At 41.6% G+C, this 13,901-nt stretch overlaps 1 protein-coding gene and 1 long non-coding RNA gene across 29 annotated transcripts in view; one reads left to right on the top strand and one right to left on the bottom strand.

Moving 5' to 3' along the window:
* Positions 1-13,901, top strand: part of LOC147583560 (uncharacterized) — a 321,362-nt gene that overhangs the window by 5,251 nt on the left and 302,210 nt on the right. The window lies entirely within an intron of this gene.
* Positions 3,065-13,901, bottom strand: part of LOC147583562 (uncharacterized) — a 38,997-nt gene continuing 28,160 nt past the window's right edge. Inside the window, exon 2 of the long non-coding RNA XR_015248328.1 lies at positions 3,065-7,970. This is a non-coding gene — a long non-coding RNA (uncharacterized LOC147583562). The remainder of the gene's footprint in view (positions 7,971-13,901) is intronic.

Genomic DNA, 13,901 nt, shown 5'->3' with positions numbered 1-13,901 from the left:
TCTCTTCAATACGTGATACTGGGAAAACTGGACAGCCACACACAAAAGAATGAAGGTGAATCCTTATCTTGCATTACACACAAAAATCAACACAAAGGGATTAAAGGCTTGAGTATTAAGACCTGACATCATAAATGTCCTAGAAGAAACAGGGAGTAAGCTCCTTGATGTTGGTCTTGATGATGACTTTTTGGATTTGATACCAAAAGCAAAAGCAAGAAAAGCAAAAATAAACAAGTAAGACTCCATCAAACTAAAAAGGTTCTGTAAGCAAAGGACACCATCAACGTGAACAGGCAACCTATGTAATGGGAGAAAATATTTGCAAATCATATATATTTGATATGGGGTTAATATCCAAAAAAATATAAAGAGCTCCTACAATTCAAAAGCAAAAAGAAAAAAAAAAATCAATGAAAAAATGGTCAGAGTGTCTGGGGTGCCTGGGTGGCTCAGTCAGTTAAGCATCTGGCTCTTGGTTTCTGCTCAGGTCATGATCTCATCACGATCAGGTCATGATCTCAGAAAAGGTTTGTGAGTTCGAGCCCTGAATCAGGCCCTGCACTGACAGTGTGGGGCCTGCTTGGAATTCTCTCCGACTCTCTCTGCCCCTCCCCCACTCACATGCTCTATCTCTCTCTCTCTCAAAATAAATAAATAAGCGTAAATAAATGGTTAGAGGATCTGAAAAAACACTCTTCCAAAGAGGATACACAGATGGCCAGCAGGTACATGAAAATGTGCTCAACATCACTAATCATCAGGGAAATGCAAATCAAAACCACAATGAGGTATCACCTTACACCTGTTAAAATGGCTTTTATTAAAAAGATAAATAACAAGTTTGGGGAGGATATGGAAAAATGGGAACCTCTGTGCACTGTTACCATGGGAGTGTAAATTGGTGTAGCCATGAAGCACCATAGGAAAGTTTAAAAATTAGAAACAGGGGCTCCTGGGTGGCTCAGTCACTTAAGCCTCTGACTTCAGCTCAGGTCATGATCTCACAGTTTGTGAGTCTTAGGCCTGCATCGGGCTCTCCGCTCTCAGCACAGAGCCTACTTTGGATCCTCTGTTACCCACTGTCTCTGCCCCTCTCCTGCGCGCGCGCTCTCTCTCTCTCTCTCTCTCTCTCTCTCTCTCTCTCTCAAAAATAAACATTAAAAAGTAAATAAATAAAAATAGAAGTAGGGATCGAGCAGTTCCACTTCTGGGTATTCATCTGAAGGACCTGAAAACACTAACCCGAAAAGTTACCTGCACCCCCATGCTCCTTGCAGTATTACCACTAATGGCCAAGATATGGAAGCAACCTGTGTCCATTGATAGATGAATGCCTAAAGAGGCCGTGGTACACATACAATGGAATACTGTTCAGCCATAAAAAAGAAGGAAAGCTTGTGGCAACGTGAACAGACCTTGAGGGCATTTTGCGAAGCCAGGTAAGTCGGACAAAGGAAGACAAATCCCAGACGGCCTCACTTATGGGTGGAATCTAAAAAAAAAAAAAAAAACCCACAAAACTGAACTCACAGATACAGAGAACAGACTGGTGGTTGCCAGAGGTGGGGGAGGGAGGTGGGCAAAATGAGTAAAGGTGGGCAAAAGATACAAAGTTCCAGTTGTAAGATAAGTAAGTCTTGGGATGTGATGTCGCATGGTGACTACAGTTAGTACATTTGAAACTTGCTGAGAGTAGGTGTTAAAGGTCATCGCAAGGGGGAACAATGTAACTCTGAGTGGGGATGGATGTTAATTAGGCTTACTGTGTTGATCATTTCATAATATATACATACAATAAAGCATTCTGTTGAATACCTGAAACTAATATAGTATTATATGTAAATTATACATCAGTAAGAGGAATAAAGTTTACAAAGGATAAAAGAAAACAATGGCACTTTTCAAAATTTCCTAGTAAACCAATATTCTCCCTTTTAATTTGAACCTTTCTCATAAAGATAAGCTGACAGCGTAGAAATTATTTTATGTAGGGATACAAGTCTCCTCTGTGTCTTCTCCCTCCTTACCTTTCTTTCTAGGACTTGATTTTATTTTTTATTTTTATTTATTTTTAATTTTATTTAATGTTTCTTTATTTTTGAGAGACAGAGAGAGACAGCATGAGCGGGGGAGGGGCAGAGAGAAGGAGACAGAGAACACGAAGCAGGCTCTAGGCTCTGAGCTGTTAGGACAGAGCCCCACGCGGGGCTCAAACTCACAGACCGTGAGATCATGACCTGAGCTGAAGTCAGACGCTTAACCAGCTGAGCCACCCAGGCACCCCTAGGACTTGATTTTAAAAGATGAACTCTGTTTACTGTTCTTTACAATTGCTGGTGACACAAACAAGAGCTGATAAGGAAGGAAAATACAAAGTATCTCTTGGTGACCTTGCCACGTGATCAGGAGCCTGGGTTTCTGAATTTCTTATCCTCAGCAAGTCTGCTCAACCTTTCTCAAGTGTATTGTCTTGCCTCTGAATTTATATCTATAAACAAGGCTTAAAAAATTTAGGAAGATGTTTGAAATCTTACCTTAGGACAATGAGCTATTTATCTAAATAATTCAAGTCCAAATCATCATCATCAGTCATCATCATCATCATTTATTGAGTACTTATCACGTGCCAGACCATGTACAATTATACAGTACTTAATTCTTACAACAGCTATATGAGGCTGTAATTTCATTTTACACATAAGGATATTGAGGAGTAAAAGGTTAAATAATTTGACAAAGGACAAAGGTCCCTCAACTAGTGAGAGATAGGATTGAGATTCTGTTCCAGTAATTTAGTCCAAGTTCATAATCACTATCATATATAATGAATGAAGGGTTGATCAAAAGTGTGGCTGGGTTTTTGGGGGTTTGGTTTGGGAGACGTCAGCTAATACCACGTAGAGAGTTTCCTCAAACGTATCTTGATTGTATAATTTTTCTTTGCCTGTCTAACTTCCTATTCTAATGCTGAGTATTTCATAATAATCATCTTAGCTGATTTTTTCATTTCACTGATATTTCACAACTTTTTTCTCGGGACGTAGAACAAATCTGGCACATAGTAGGTGCTCCAGAAGTATTTATTAAATGAATGAATATATTCTTTATTTTATAACAGCACACACGTGCAGTTTAGAGGATAGTTTTATAAATAGGAATATAGAATGACTTGAGCTCAGGGAGAAAAGTGAATTCTTTGGTAAACTGGCCCATCGCAAAAGTTTGCTTGAAAAGAAGCAGAGTTTTGGGAGGTCACCTAGAGTTAATGGAGAAACAATTTTTAGTCCATTTTCTTCTCCCAGGCTTTACTGGAATTGAACATTATTGTAGGTTAAGAGGCAGACCTCTTTGGCTGATTCTTCATGAAAATTGTATCCCAGGGGAGTGATGATTGACATTAATCACTAGGGAGAGAGAAGCTGGCCAACGGAAATACGAGACATGACATCACAAGTGACTGTGTTTGCAGAACATCACTGGAAACAGCAGGAAGGAGATATGAGGTACAGCCATCTATTTCCACAGAAAGGGAAAACCCACACCCGAATAATAGGGAGAGACCAGGAGCCAGAATTAAAGTGAATAGTTTCCTGACTGGTCAGCAGTGGTGGTTTCTGGAATAGATAAGCCAAGGTACTCAATCACACCGGACTCTCCCACAAAGCAGAGAACTGGTAGTGGCCCAGCTCTGTGACCTCGAGCAGTAACCTCTCTGATCCGGTCTCATGCTGGCTTAGGGGAGGTGGGGAGAAACGGTCCTCTTTTCTTGTCACATGGGTGAAGGACACTACTGTATTGTTTGAAGTCTTCCAAATACTGACTTCAAGTAAACGATAATGTAGAGAAAGTTATAATTGTATACCAATAGTATACCAAAAGTTAGAGGAGTTTAGCTGTTAGTAATAATAGCACAAGATTCTCTTGAGTCCCTACTTTGTGCTAATGAATCCTTATCGCCAGTCCTGCCAGCTGGGTTTGACTCTCCCCATTTAACATGTGATGCAAGTAAGAATCAGAAAAGTGAAGTGACTCACCCAGCGTTAAAGAGCTAGAGTGAGCTGCACAGGGATTTGAACTGCGGTCATTTTACCTCCAAAGCCTGTGATCTCCATTAACCAGAGAAGTCTCCTAATATGAAGATGTTTGCCTAATTGTTCTTGATCATTCAGCCTTTATACTTGGCCTGATGAATATGATCTTTTAGAACTTTTCTCTTTAGTGTCTCTCTCTCTCTCTCCCTCCGTCTCTCTCTCTTTCTCTCTCTTTTATTTTGAGAGATGGAGAGCACACAGGGGAGGGGGAGAGAGAGGGAGAAACAGAATCCCAAGCAGGCTGCACAGTTGGACTACTGAGCCACCCAGGCATCCCCTAAATAACTTCTCTTAAGCCTACTTTTAAAGTCATAGTTCCAATTTTTAATGTGGGCTCTAGATACAGCTAACTCATGGCAATTCTACAAAGTTGTTCACTCATCAAGTGTGCCTTGCTTACTTGTCATTCCAGAAGACCATACTTTTGCTACTGTTCAGGCTTTAGAGCCTGAAATGAATCCCATTGATACTCACTGGAGAGCCTGTGGACCTCAAATCCTTATTTCATTCCCTCTAACACCCTATAGAAGAGGCCATGATACTTGGGTTCAACTGATTGGGTTGGCCATCATAACCTGGCCATCATATCTGGGTTCAACTACAAATGATTCAGAAGTAACTGGACTTCTAGCTCAGATCCAAACCACTTTTAAACTGAAGTCCATTCAAAAAGCAATACAGTGGGTGCAAATACAAGGTCACCATCTGGTGAAAGAGCACATTCAACATAAACAGGTGTTATATATGTGCGAGCATGGAACCTGATAACTCTTACAGCATTCTGAGATGCACCAGGACGCCGTATGCCCCCAGAGCCTTGACATTCTCCTGTCCTACTTTGTTTCACGCTTTCTTTCATTGTTGTTGCTTGGTATACTCCGTAGACTTTCAACTATCTGAGGGCAAGGAGCAGATCAGTCTCTCTTATCACGGTATCCCCTTGGTGGTATGCAACAGGCACTTAATAAATATTTCTTAAATGAATGAATTAACTATTTCTGCAAAATTATTTCCAGCTTTCAGAGCCACTGTTTCTCTTAATTAACGAAAGTCATTCTTTCATACACAGTGCGCGCGCGCACACACACACACACACCTGGGAATGACTGCCATAATGTCTGGTTTTTTATGGTATCATTACTCGTGAGAGGCAAGTCTTGCTTTAATTAGAATCTTATCGTGATTTCTTTTTTCCGGAGTAGAAATTTTCAGAGCTAGACTCTCCCCGATGGCAACTTCAGGATCATGAACGTGACAAGAGACCAATGCTGTGGCAATTTCCATATTCTTTTTGTATCCTAAAAACAGGGTCATTACAGTTACCTGCCTTGTAGGGATGGTGTGACAGTGAATTGACCAATGAAAGTCTTGGCTTATTGGCTGGCATAGAGTAAGTGATCTCTGTTCAAATCGGTGGCCTCACTGATTAACTGATAACCCTTCTGCTAGTTAGAAAGAGTGATTTCTGATTCAGTTAGACAGAAAACAGTCGTGGTAACCTAGCACGCCTTTCCCTGTTAACTGCCCTTCACCGGGTCATGAGCCTTTCTCCTCCTGGGAAAGAAAATCAGTCACATGTGTGCTATAATATTTCTTTGACTATGTATTTTTTTTTCACACTTATCCTTGCTGTTAGCCCCCTTGCTCTTTTAAAATTATTTTCATTTTTGGGGTGCCTGGGTGGCTCATTCGGTTGAGCGTCTGACCTGGCCTCAGGTCATGTTCTCACAGTTCGTGGGTTCAAGTCCCATGTCAGGCTCTGTGCTGATAGCTTGGAGCCTGGAGCCTCTTACAGATTCTGTGTCTCCCTCTCTCTCTCTGTCCTGTCCCCTGCTTGCACTCTGTCTCTCTATATCTGAAAAAAAAATTTTTTTTAAGTTTAAAATTATTTTCATTTTTTAAAACAGCTTACTCTCTCTTTCTCATACTCTGCTTAAAATTAGCAGTTCTAGCGTATAAGTCCGATTTAACATTTTTTTGAACCCTGGGCCTTGTGTTTTTCTGGCAGAATGTTGACATAATCAAAACACAATTTTCCCTCTAAACATTGAAAAAAAACCTGTTTTTCTGTGGCAAGCGATTTTTACACACGCAAAAAAGTAATTTCCTCTGCAGATAATGCTTAATGTCCTGTCTGTCCTAATGTTATTTATTATAATAAGGGTAAACGTTACCAATTGCTTTCTATGTCTAGGTATGGTAGGTAATACTGTATTCAGTTCTCCTGACAACCCAATGAAACAGGAGGGCCGTTAGGCCCCCTTTTCTGAGGAGGAAATGAAGGCACAGAGGGGATACGTAACTTACCCAAGGTTGCACAGCTAGTGAGTAGCTGAGTTAGAGATTTAAAGCCAGGCTTTCTGATCTCAAGGCCTGAACTCTTATGTATGTATGTCATATGTATTTATGATCTATGTATAGATAAATATGTATATGTATGTCATATCATACATATGTCATATGTATTTATGATCTAGTAAGCTTAATGCAGGATACATTTTTATCCTTAGAAATACATACTGAAGGAGTGGAAATATTGATATTAGTAGAAATTCAGATATCAGGCCAATTAGGGAAGGAGGCCAATGGGGGTCTGGTTCAGGGAGTCAGAAGTGATGAAATTCTGAACATCAAGCCAAAGTGATATTGAGGAGAAGATCTTCCCAGTACCCTAAACCACTCATTCATCTAAATGTAAGACTGGCCCATGACAACTCTAGTCTTCTTCAATAGCCTTGCTGCTACAACCACTTTTGTAGACTCCGGTGACCCTCAGTGTAGCCCCGCATCTTAGTGTTCAGGCTACACCCTGGTTCTTGCTATAAAAACATTGTACGGCCAAGCTTACCTTGAAATTTTACAAGTGGGATAGGATTTGAATTTCCCATGATGAGTTTCTGCGGGGGGCCAGTACAAAGGTTTTCCAAGAACTTTTCAAAATATCTCAGCTACTGTGACCACCAAAGACAATGGAGAGAGGCTGGGTGGGGGGCGGGGGGGGAGAGCAGGGAGGAATACCTTCATTTTCCCAATTCATGTGCAAAAACCTAAACGTGTCCCATGTCCCAGCCTGACCTGGCACGGAAATTATGTGACATCAGATCGATGCCAGTTGTAAGTGGCATATTCACCATGCACTGCCCTTGTATTCCTTGGCACCAATAACACAAAATAGGTTGCTTCCTGAAATGTAAGCCTAGCAATTAGTGCCTTGTCGCGTCCCTATCAGATGTTGGCAAAATGACTGCCTTTGCACTTTTCTTTTCCCCCACTCAAAAACAGTACCTATCAGTGGCAGTCACGGCAAGCGTAACTGAAATAAGCTTCAGCTACTGTTGGGCTCTGTGCAAGATGTACGGTTACGAGAAGTGGGGGTTTGGAGGTAGAATTTTCTTTTGGGCAATCTTCTCACAGTGACAGTGGTGCCTGAATTCTAGTTAGAGCAGGCCACACAAAATCACCTGCGTATCCTTTCTTTTCTTTTTTTTAATGTTTGTTTATTTTTGAGAGATAGAGAGCACAAGTGGGGGAGGGGCAGAGAGAGAGGGAGACACAGAATCTGAAGCAGGATCTAGGCTCTGAGCCGTCAGAACAGAGCCTGACGCGGGGCTCGAACTCACGGACTGAGAGATCATGACCTGGGTCGAAGTCGGATGCTTAAATGACTGAGCCACCCAGGGGTCCCTGCATATACGTTTTAAATCAACACTTCATACAGTAGGTTATTCAGTTCATTAATTATGAAAGCAAATCTGTACCTCACAAAATTCATATTTGCTCTAAGGTACCTTTTCTGGCAAAACGGAGGTCGTAGTAGAGAAAGGACTCCCTGAGCAGTGACTTTGGTGGTCTGTAGGTCCCGGTGTGGCAGAGGTCCTAGAAATAGAAAAAGGGACAATTCAAGACTATCCCCTCCCCATCTTACCAGTCAGGTGAGAAGGGAAAGGCACAGTCAAGAGACCACAAGTGCCATGAAGTATTAGACAATGATCGAAGAGGATGGAAGAACTGGGTGTTTTAGCACTTAAACATGTCCAAGGTGTTTTATGAAGCAAGTTACAGAATTGTTTGTCTAATTGGGTCCTAGAACGGTAAAAAGAAAAAAATAACAAAATCTCAGCCGGTACTAAAACAGGGTATGCATAGAAAAAAAAAAAATCTAGAAAGGTGGCTATCACATCAAAGCATGGCCACAGGGCTGTGCTTTCTGGGACTGGGGATTATGGAAATCTTTCATACTTTCCACATTTCTGATACCCATCTCCATATTTTTAATAATCTTTACAACAAGAATATACATTTCTTGATGAGAAAAGTTGATTTTTTTAAAGTAAAAAAGATAATATATAAAGAAAATATGGTTTCACCATCCTTAGAGAAATTTTTCTCATGAATTATGCATAACTTCAGCTTTTTCTCTACCATTCAGTATGTGTTTCATTATTTGAAAATAACCTCATATATATTGTGTATATATGAACAAGCACTAGGAAGAGATTTATGATAGGCAAGTCAGGCTTTAGAGAGGAGACTGTGACTTAGGAACATAAGCATCTCAGGGGTGCCTGGGTGGCTCAGTCAGTTAAGGGTCCGACTTGGGCTCAGGTCATGATCTCGTGCTCTGTGAGTTCAAGCTCCACGTTAGGCTCTGTGCTGACAGCTCAGAGCCTGGAGCCTGCTTCGGATTTTATGTCTCCCTCCTTCTCTGCCCCTCCCCTGCTCACGCTCTGTCTCTGTCTCTCAAAAATAAGATACGACATTAAAAAAAAAATTAATACAAATAAAGAAAAGAAATACAAGCATCTGATACACAGTAACTGTGCATTTAAAATGTGAATGCAGAATAACAGCTGAGTAACAGGACAAAAGTAAAAGCGTTCTCAGCCCCTCACTGTACAAAGTGAGAAGCCATTTGTTCATTCATTCAGTACATATTCTTGACTGTCTACTATAGGCCATGTACTTTGCAGATAGCATTGGAGTTCACACTCTAGTGGGAAAGACAAACACAAATTGAGTGAAGAGATGAACAGGTATATAATTCAACATTGTTCTAAGTATTTCGGAGGAGATTAAAAGGGTGAACAGAGAAGGCCTCTTCGAGAAGTGGTAGGTAAACTGAGATCTGGTGAATAAGAAGGAGCCCACCCCCTAAGGAATGGAAAGAAAAAATATTCGTGGCAGAGAGAACAACGGGGCAGGGTCTGGGATAGGAAATTGGTGGGAGTGTTTCTGAACCCAAAGGACGCCTTGTGGCTGGAGTTCTGTGAACAGAGATGGTTTCCAGGGGGTGGGGGGCAGGGAGGGAGCCGGGAGCCAGGTGATAGAGGGCCTTGGGGTGCATTTGATTCTGGGTGCAAGGGAAGCCATGGAAATGGTTTAGGCAGGGGGATTACCAGATGCTCTTGTTGTTTTGAAAAGATCCCTCTGACTGCTTTGTTTAGGGTCGAGGAGGGGTATTGTGTTGTTCCTGAGGGGCATCATGGCTTGAACTGGGGTGGTGTTAGTGGAGGTGGCAGGATTTAGACACATGCAGAGTGTATTTTGAAGGTTAATTCAACATGACATGGTGAAGGATGTTACAGCAGGGATGAGACAGGAGGGACATCAAGAATGAGTCCCAAAATGGGCGCCGGGGTGGCTCAGTTGGTTAAGAATGAGTCCCATAGTTATTATTTTTTTTCCTGTTGTTTTTTCAATTTTTCTTATTTTTTAAAATTTAATGTTTTTAATTTACATCAAGTCCCATAGTTCTGACTGAAGCCATTGCTATCTTTTATGTACACAAATAACAACCAGACAGAGAATATACAAGAATAGAAGCCACACATACAATAGCAACAAAATCACTGGGAAGAAATAACGAGAAATCTGTACTGCCTATGTGAACAATATTTTAAAAACACTAATGAAGTCCTCAGAGGAGATACGAGTATGCAGAAAGACAGCCAATTCTCAGGATGCCTGACTATCACAGAGGTGCCCATCCATTCTCCCTGAGACAGTTTACAAATTATTAGAACCCCAATACAAATACCCACAATTTGTTTCTGTTGTTTTTTGTTTTGTTTGAATGAGCTAAATTGAGCCAAAGTATATTTGGGAAGATAAACACAAAAGAGCAGCTCAGAAAACACTGGATCTCCACATTGGTAGTATTAGTACTAGATGTTAATATATAATATAAAGTCTCAATAAGTAAATAGTGGGATATTGATCTGTGAATTAGGAGAACATTCAATGGAAGAGACTAGAAAAATCTAGAAACAGGGCTAACTGTGAGAATTTAGTTTCTGAAACAGACCACGTTAGAAACTTTCTGGGAAAACATGGTTCACAACACAATGAAAGAATGACGTGGTGGCCATGTGGTTTCAAAACAAACTAACTAAAAATAGTTCAGTTGAATCTTATCTCACACTTTCAATACATGCTTGATCCATATTGAATAAATCAAGAGTTGAATATAAGAATTAAATCAAGACAGATTTAGAAGAAAATAGGAGGAAATACTTGGTATCTGTGGCATAAGGAAGGATTCCTAATCATGATTCAAAAATCTACAAGCCACATGAGAAAAATAGTTGAGGCATTTAACTTCTTCACAAAACAAAAACAAATTCTGTGTAAGAAACATCCTAATCCAAATCCAAAAGTCAAATAAATGACAGACTGAGAAATGATATTTTCAGCTCAAAACATAGAGAGAGATCTTTCCTTCAAGCCAAAATAAAAATCTACAAAACCTATCAATTGATATCTTACGAGAAAAGAAATGCAAATGATGTGTACCTGTAAAAAGATACTCGGTTTTACACATAATAAAAAAAATACAAATTAAAACTATGCTAATACTATTTTTTGTAGCTATCACGTAAAATCTTGATAAATACAGTACTTTTTTCTGTGTGCCTGTGTGTGTGTGTGTGTGTGTGTGTGTGTGTGTGTGTGTGTGTGTGAAAAACACTGGGGATCTATTCTTAGTCTGCTAAGGCTGCATTGGGTCCTCCAGAAAAGCTGATCCAGAAGGGGTGTGTGTGTGTGTGTATGCGTGCGTGCATACATGTTTGTGTTTATTATATACATATTAACACTATATACCTATTAGTATCTATATAAAGAGATTTCTTATAAGGAATTTATTATATGGAATTGGCTTATGTGATTATGGAGGCTGTCAGGTCCCCAGACCTGCAGAGTGAGTTCAGTGCAAGCTAGGAGAGGTGATGGGTTACTTCTAGTCCAAGTCTAAAGGCCTGAGAACCAAGAGTCAGTGGTTTAGTTCCACTGGAAGGCCAGCAGCCTCAAGCCCCAAGAGGAGCCTACGTTTCAGTTAGAGTCTGAAGGCACAAGCAGATGTCCCAGTTGGACGGCAGTTAGGCAGGAAGAATTCTCTCTTACTTGAGGAAGGGTCAGCCTTTTTGTTCCATTCAGGCCTTTGATGGATGGATGAGGCCCACTATCATCCTGGAGGGCAAGCTGCTTTACTCAGTGTACCAATTTAAACATTAATCTCATCCTAAAACACCCTCACAGAAACACCCAGAATAACAGTACCTGATCAAATATCTCACCACCCTGTGTGTGACGCATAAAATTAAACCTCACAGGCTGCGATAACAAAATACCACAGGCTTGGGGGGCTTAAGCAGCAGAAGTGTATTTCCTGACAGGTTTGGAGGCTGGAAGTGCAAGATTCAGGTGCTGGCGGGGTTATTTTCCAGTGAGACTTCCCTCCTTGGCTTGCAGATGGCCACTTTCTTGCTGTGTTCTCACCTGGCCTTTCCTGTATGCTCATGCACTCCTGGTGTCTCTTCCTCCTCTTCTAAGGGAAAAGGACACCTCTCTTAATTGGATTTGGGCCCCACGCTTATCTCATTTAACTTTACCTCCTTAAAGGCGCTGTATCTAAATATAGCCACATTGTGGGTCAGGACTTCATCTATATGAATTTGGGGTGGGGGCATATTCAGTCTATAATTGGAGATGAGGGCAGGAGGGAGACTTTCATTGTTTGCTTTTTGGTACCTTCTGGGTTTTAAGCTACCTGAGCATGTTACCTATTTTCAAAAAGTTAAAGAGTGGTTTCCACATTTCTGCCTCCAGCAACTTGGAGGATAAGGGTGTCATTCGCTAAGATGGAGAAGGCTTCGGGGAAGTGGGAGTGGGGTCAGGAGCACTGGGCATGCTGGTGAGGCACTCTAGTGGAACGTCCCCTAGGCAGGTGGTGTTCAGGAGTTTAGGTGGAAGATGAGAAAAAAGCAAGTCTTCTACATGTTTCCAAAATCAGGGAAATGCATGGGCTCACCCAGGGCAGTGGTTCTCAAAATTTGGTTAACATAATTTAGAATCATCTAGAGGGCTTGCTAAAACAGCTGCCTCCAGTTTCTGATTCTGTAGTTCTTCAGTAAGACCCAAGAACTTAGACTTCTTCTTTTTTTTATTAGTAAATATTTATTTATTTGGGGGAGAGTGCAAGCAGGGCAGGGGGCAGAGAGGGGGGCGGACAGTGGATCCAAGATGGGCTCTGCGCTGACAGGTTGACAGCAGTGAGCCCAACATGGGGCTCAAACTCACAAATGGCGAGATCACGACCTGAACTGCAGTCAAACGCTCAACCGACTGAGGCACCCAGGGGCCCCTAGAACTTACACTTCTAACAAATCCAGGGGATGCTGGTATTACTGACTGGAGTCCCCACTTGGACAACCACTAGCCCAGGGCAGTGATTTTCCATTCTAACCTCATATTGGTATCAGATGGAAAACCAGGAGAAAAAACACAATTACCTGGGACCCACTCCACTGCAGGCCAATTAAGTCAGAACCTCTGGAAAGTGGGCATGGACACCGGTAAATTTTAAAAGCTCCCCTTTCTGGGGCGCCTGGGTGGTTCAGCTGGGTAAGCATGCGACTTCGGCTCAGGTCATGATCTTGCAGTCCATGAGTTCAAGCCCGGTGTTGGGCTCTGTGCTGACAGCTGAGAGCCTAGAACCTGCTTCGGAATCTGTGACTCCCTCTTTCTCTGGCCCTCCCTCACTCATGCCCTGTCTCTCTCTGTCTCTCAAAAAAAAAAAAAAAAAAAAAGTTAAAAAAATTTAAAAGCTCCCCTTTGGATTCTGATGTGCAGCCAGGGAAGAGAGCTGCTGACCAGAGAAAGAGACTCTGGAGAAACCAGAGAAAGCCAAGAATAAGGACCTAGGATTCTACCTTTTAAATGGCTGGTAGGCAAAGAAGAGCCAACCAAAACATAGCGAAGTAAAGAGATGAAATGGCAGGACCTCCACTTGAGTTGTGGAAGGCAGTTACTAGCTAGCAGGCTCTGTGATGGGTTCTGGCAATACAGATACAGTTAAGCCCTACCCAGCCTTCAGGGAGCCTCCTTACCATTAAGGACCCAAAAAACACTGCCTTACAGAAGCAATGGCATGATCTATTCCCTTCCTGATGTGTTCCCTGGAGAAACACTTGCTCACTTACATAAGAATGCATGTCAAAGATGTTCATGACAGTGTTGCTTGTAATGGTGAAAAACGAGACCACGTGTCCTCAGAAGGATGGCCACATTATAGAAAATGGCATGTTCATATGGCAGAATATTGACAAAGGAGTGAACCAGGAGACCTCCATTGGCAAGATCTAAAAAAACATCGTTGGAAGGACAAAGCAAGTTGCAGCATGATGTGCGTGTGCTTTAGGTGAAGAACAGCTCACATAGGTGTTTGTGCATAAAGATATAAAAAGAGGTCTAGAAAGATGCACTCTAAATTCGTACCTGTGGAACGGGAGAGGGGACACATTTGAGGAT

Source organism: Puma concolor, chromosome A2 (assembly GCF_028749965.1).
Source record: "Puma concolor isolate L17-30 chromosome A2, mPumCon1.1.hap2, whole genome shotgun sequence".
Lineage (NCBI taxonomy): Eukaryota > Metazoa > Chordata > Mammalia > Carnivora > Felidae > Puma > Puma concolor.
This window is presented reverse-complemented; position numbering and strand designations above follow the sequence as displayed.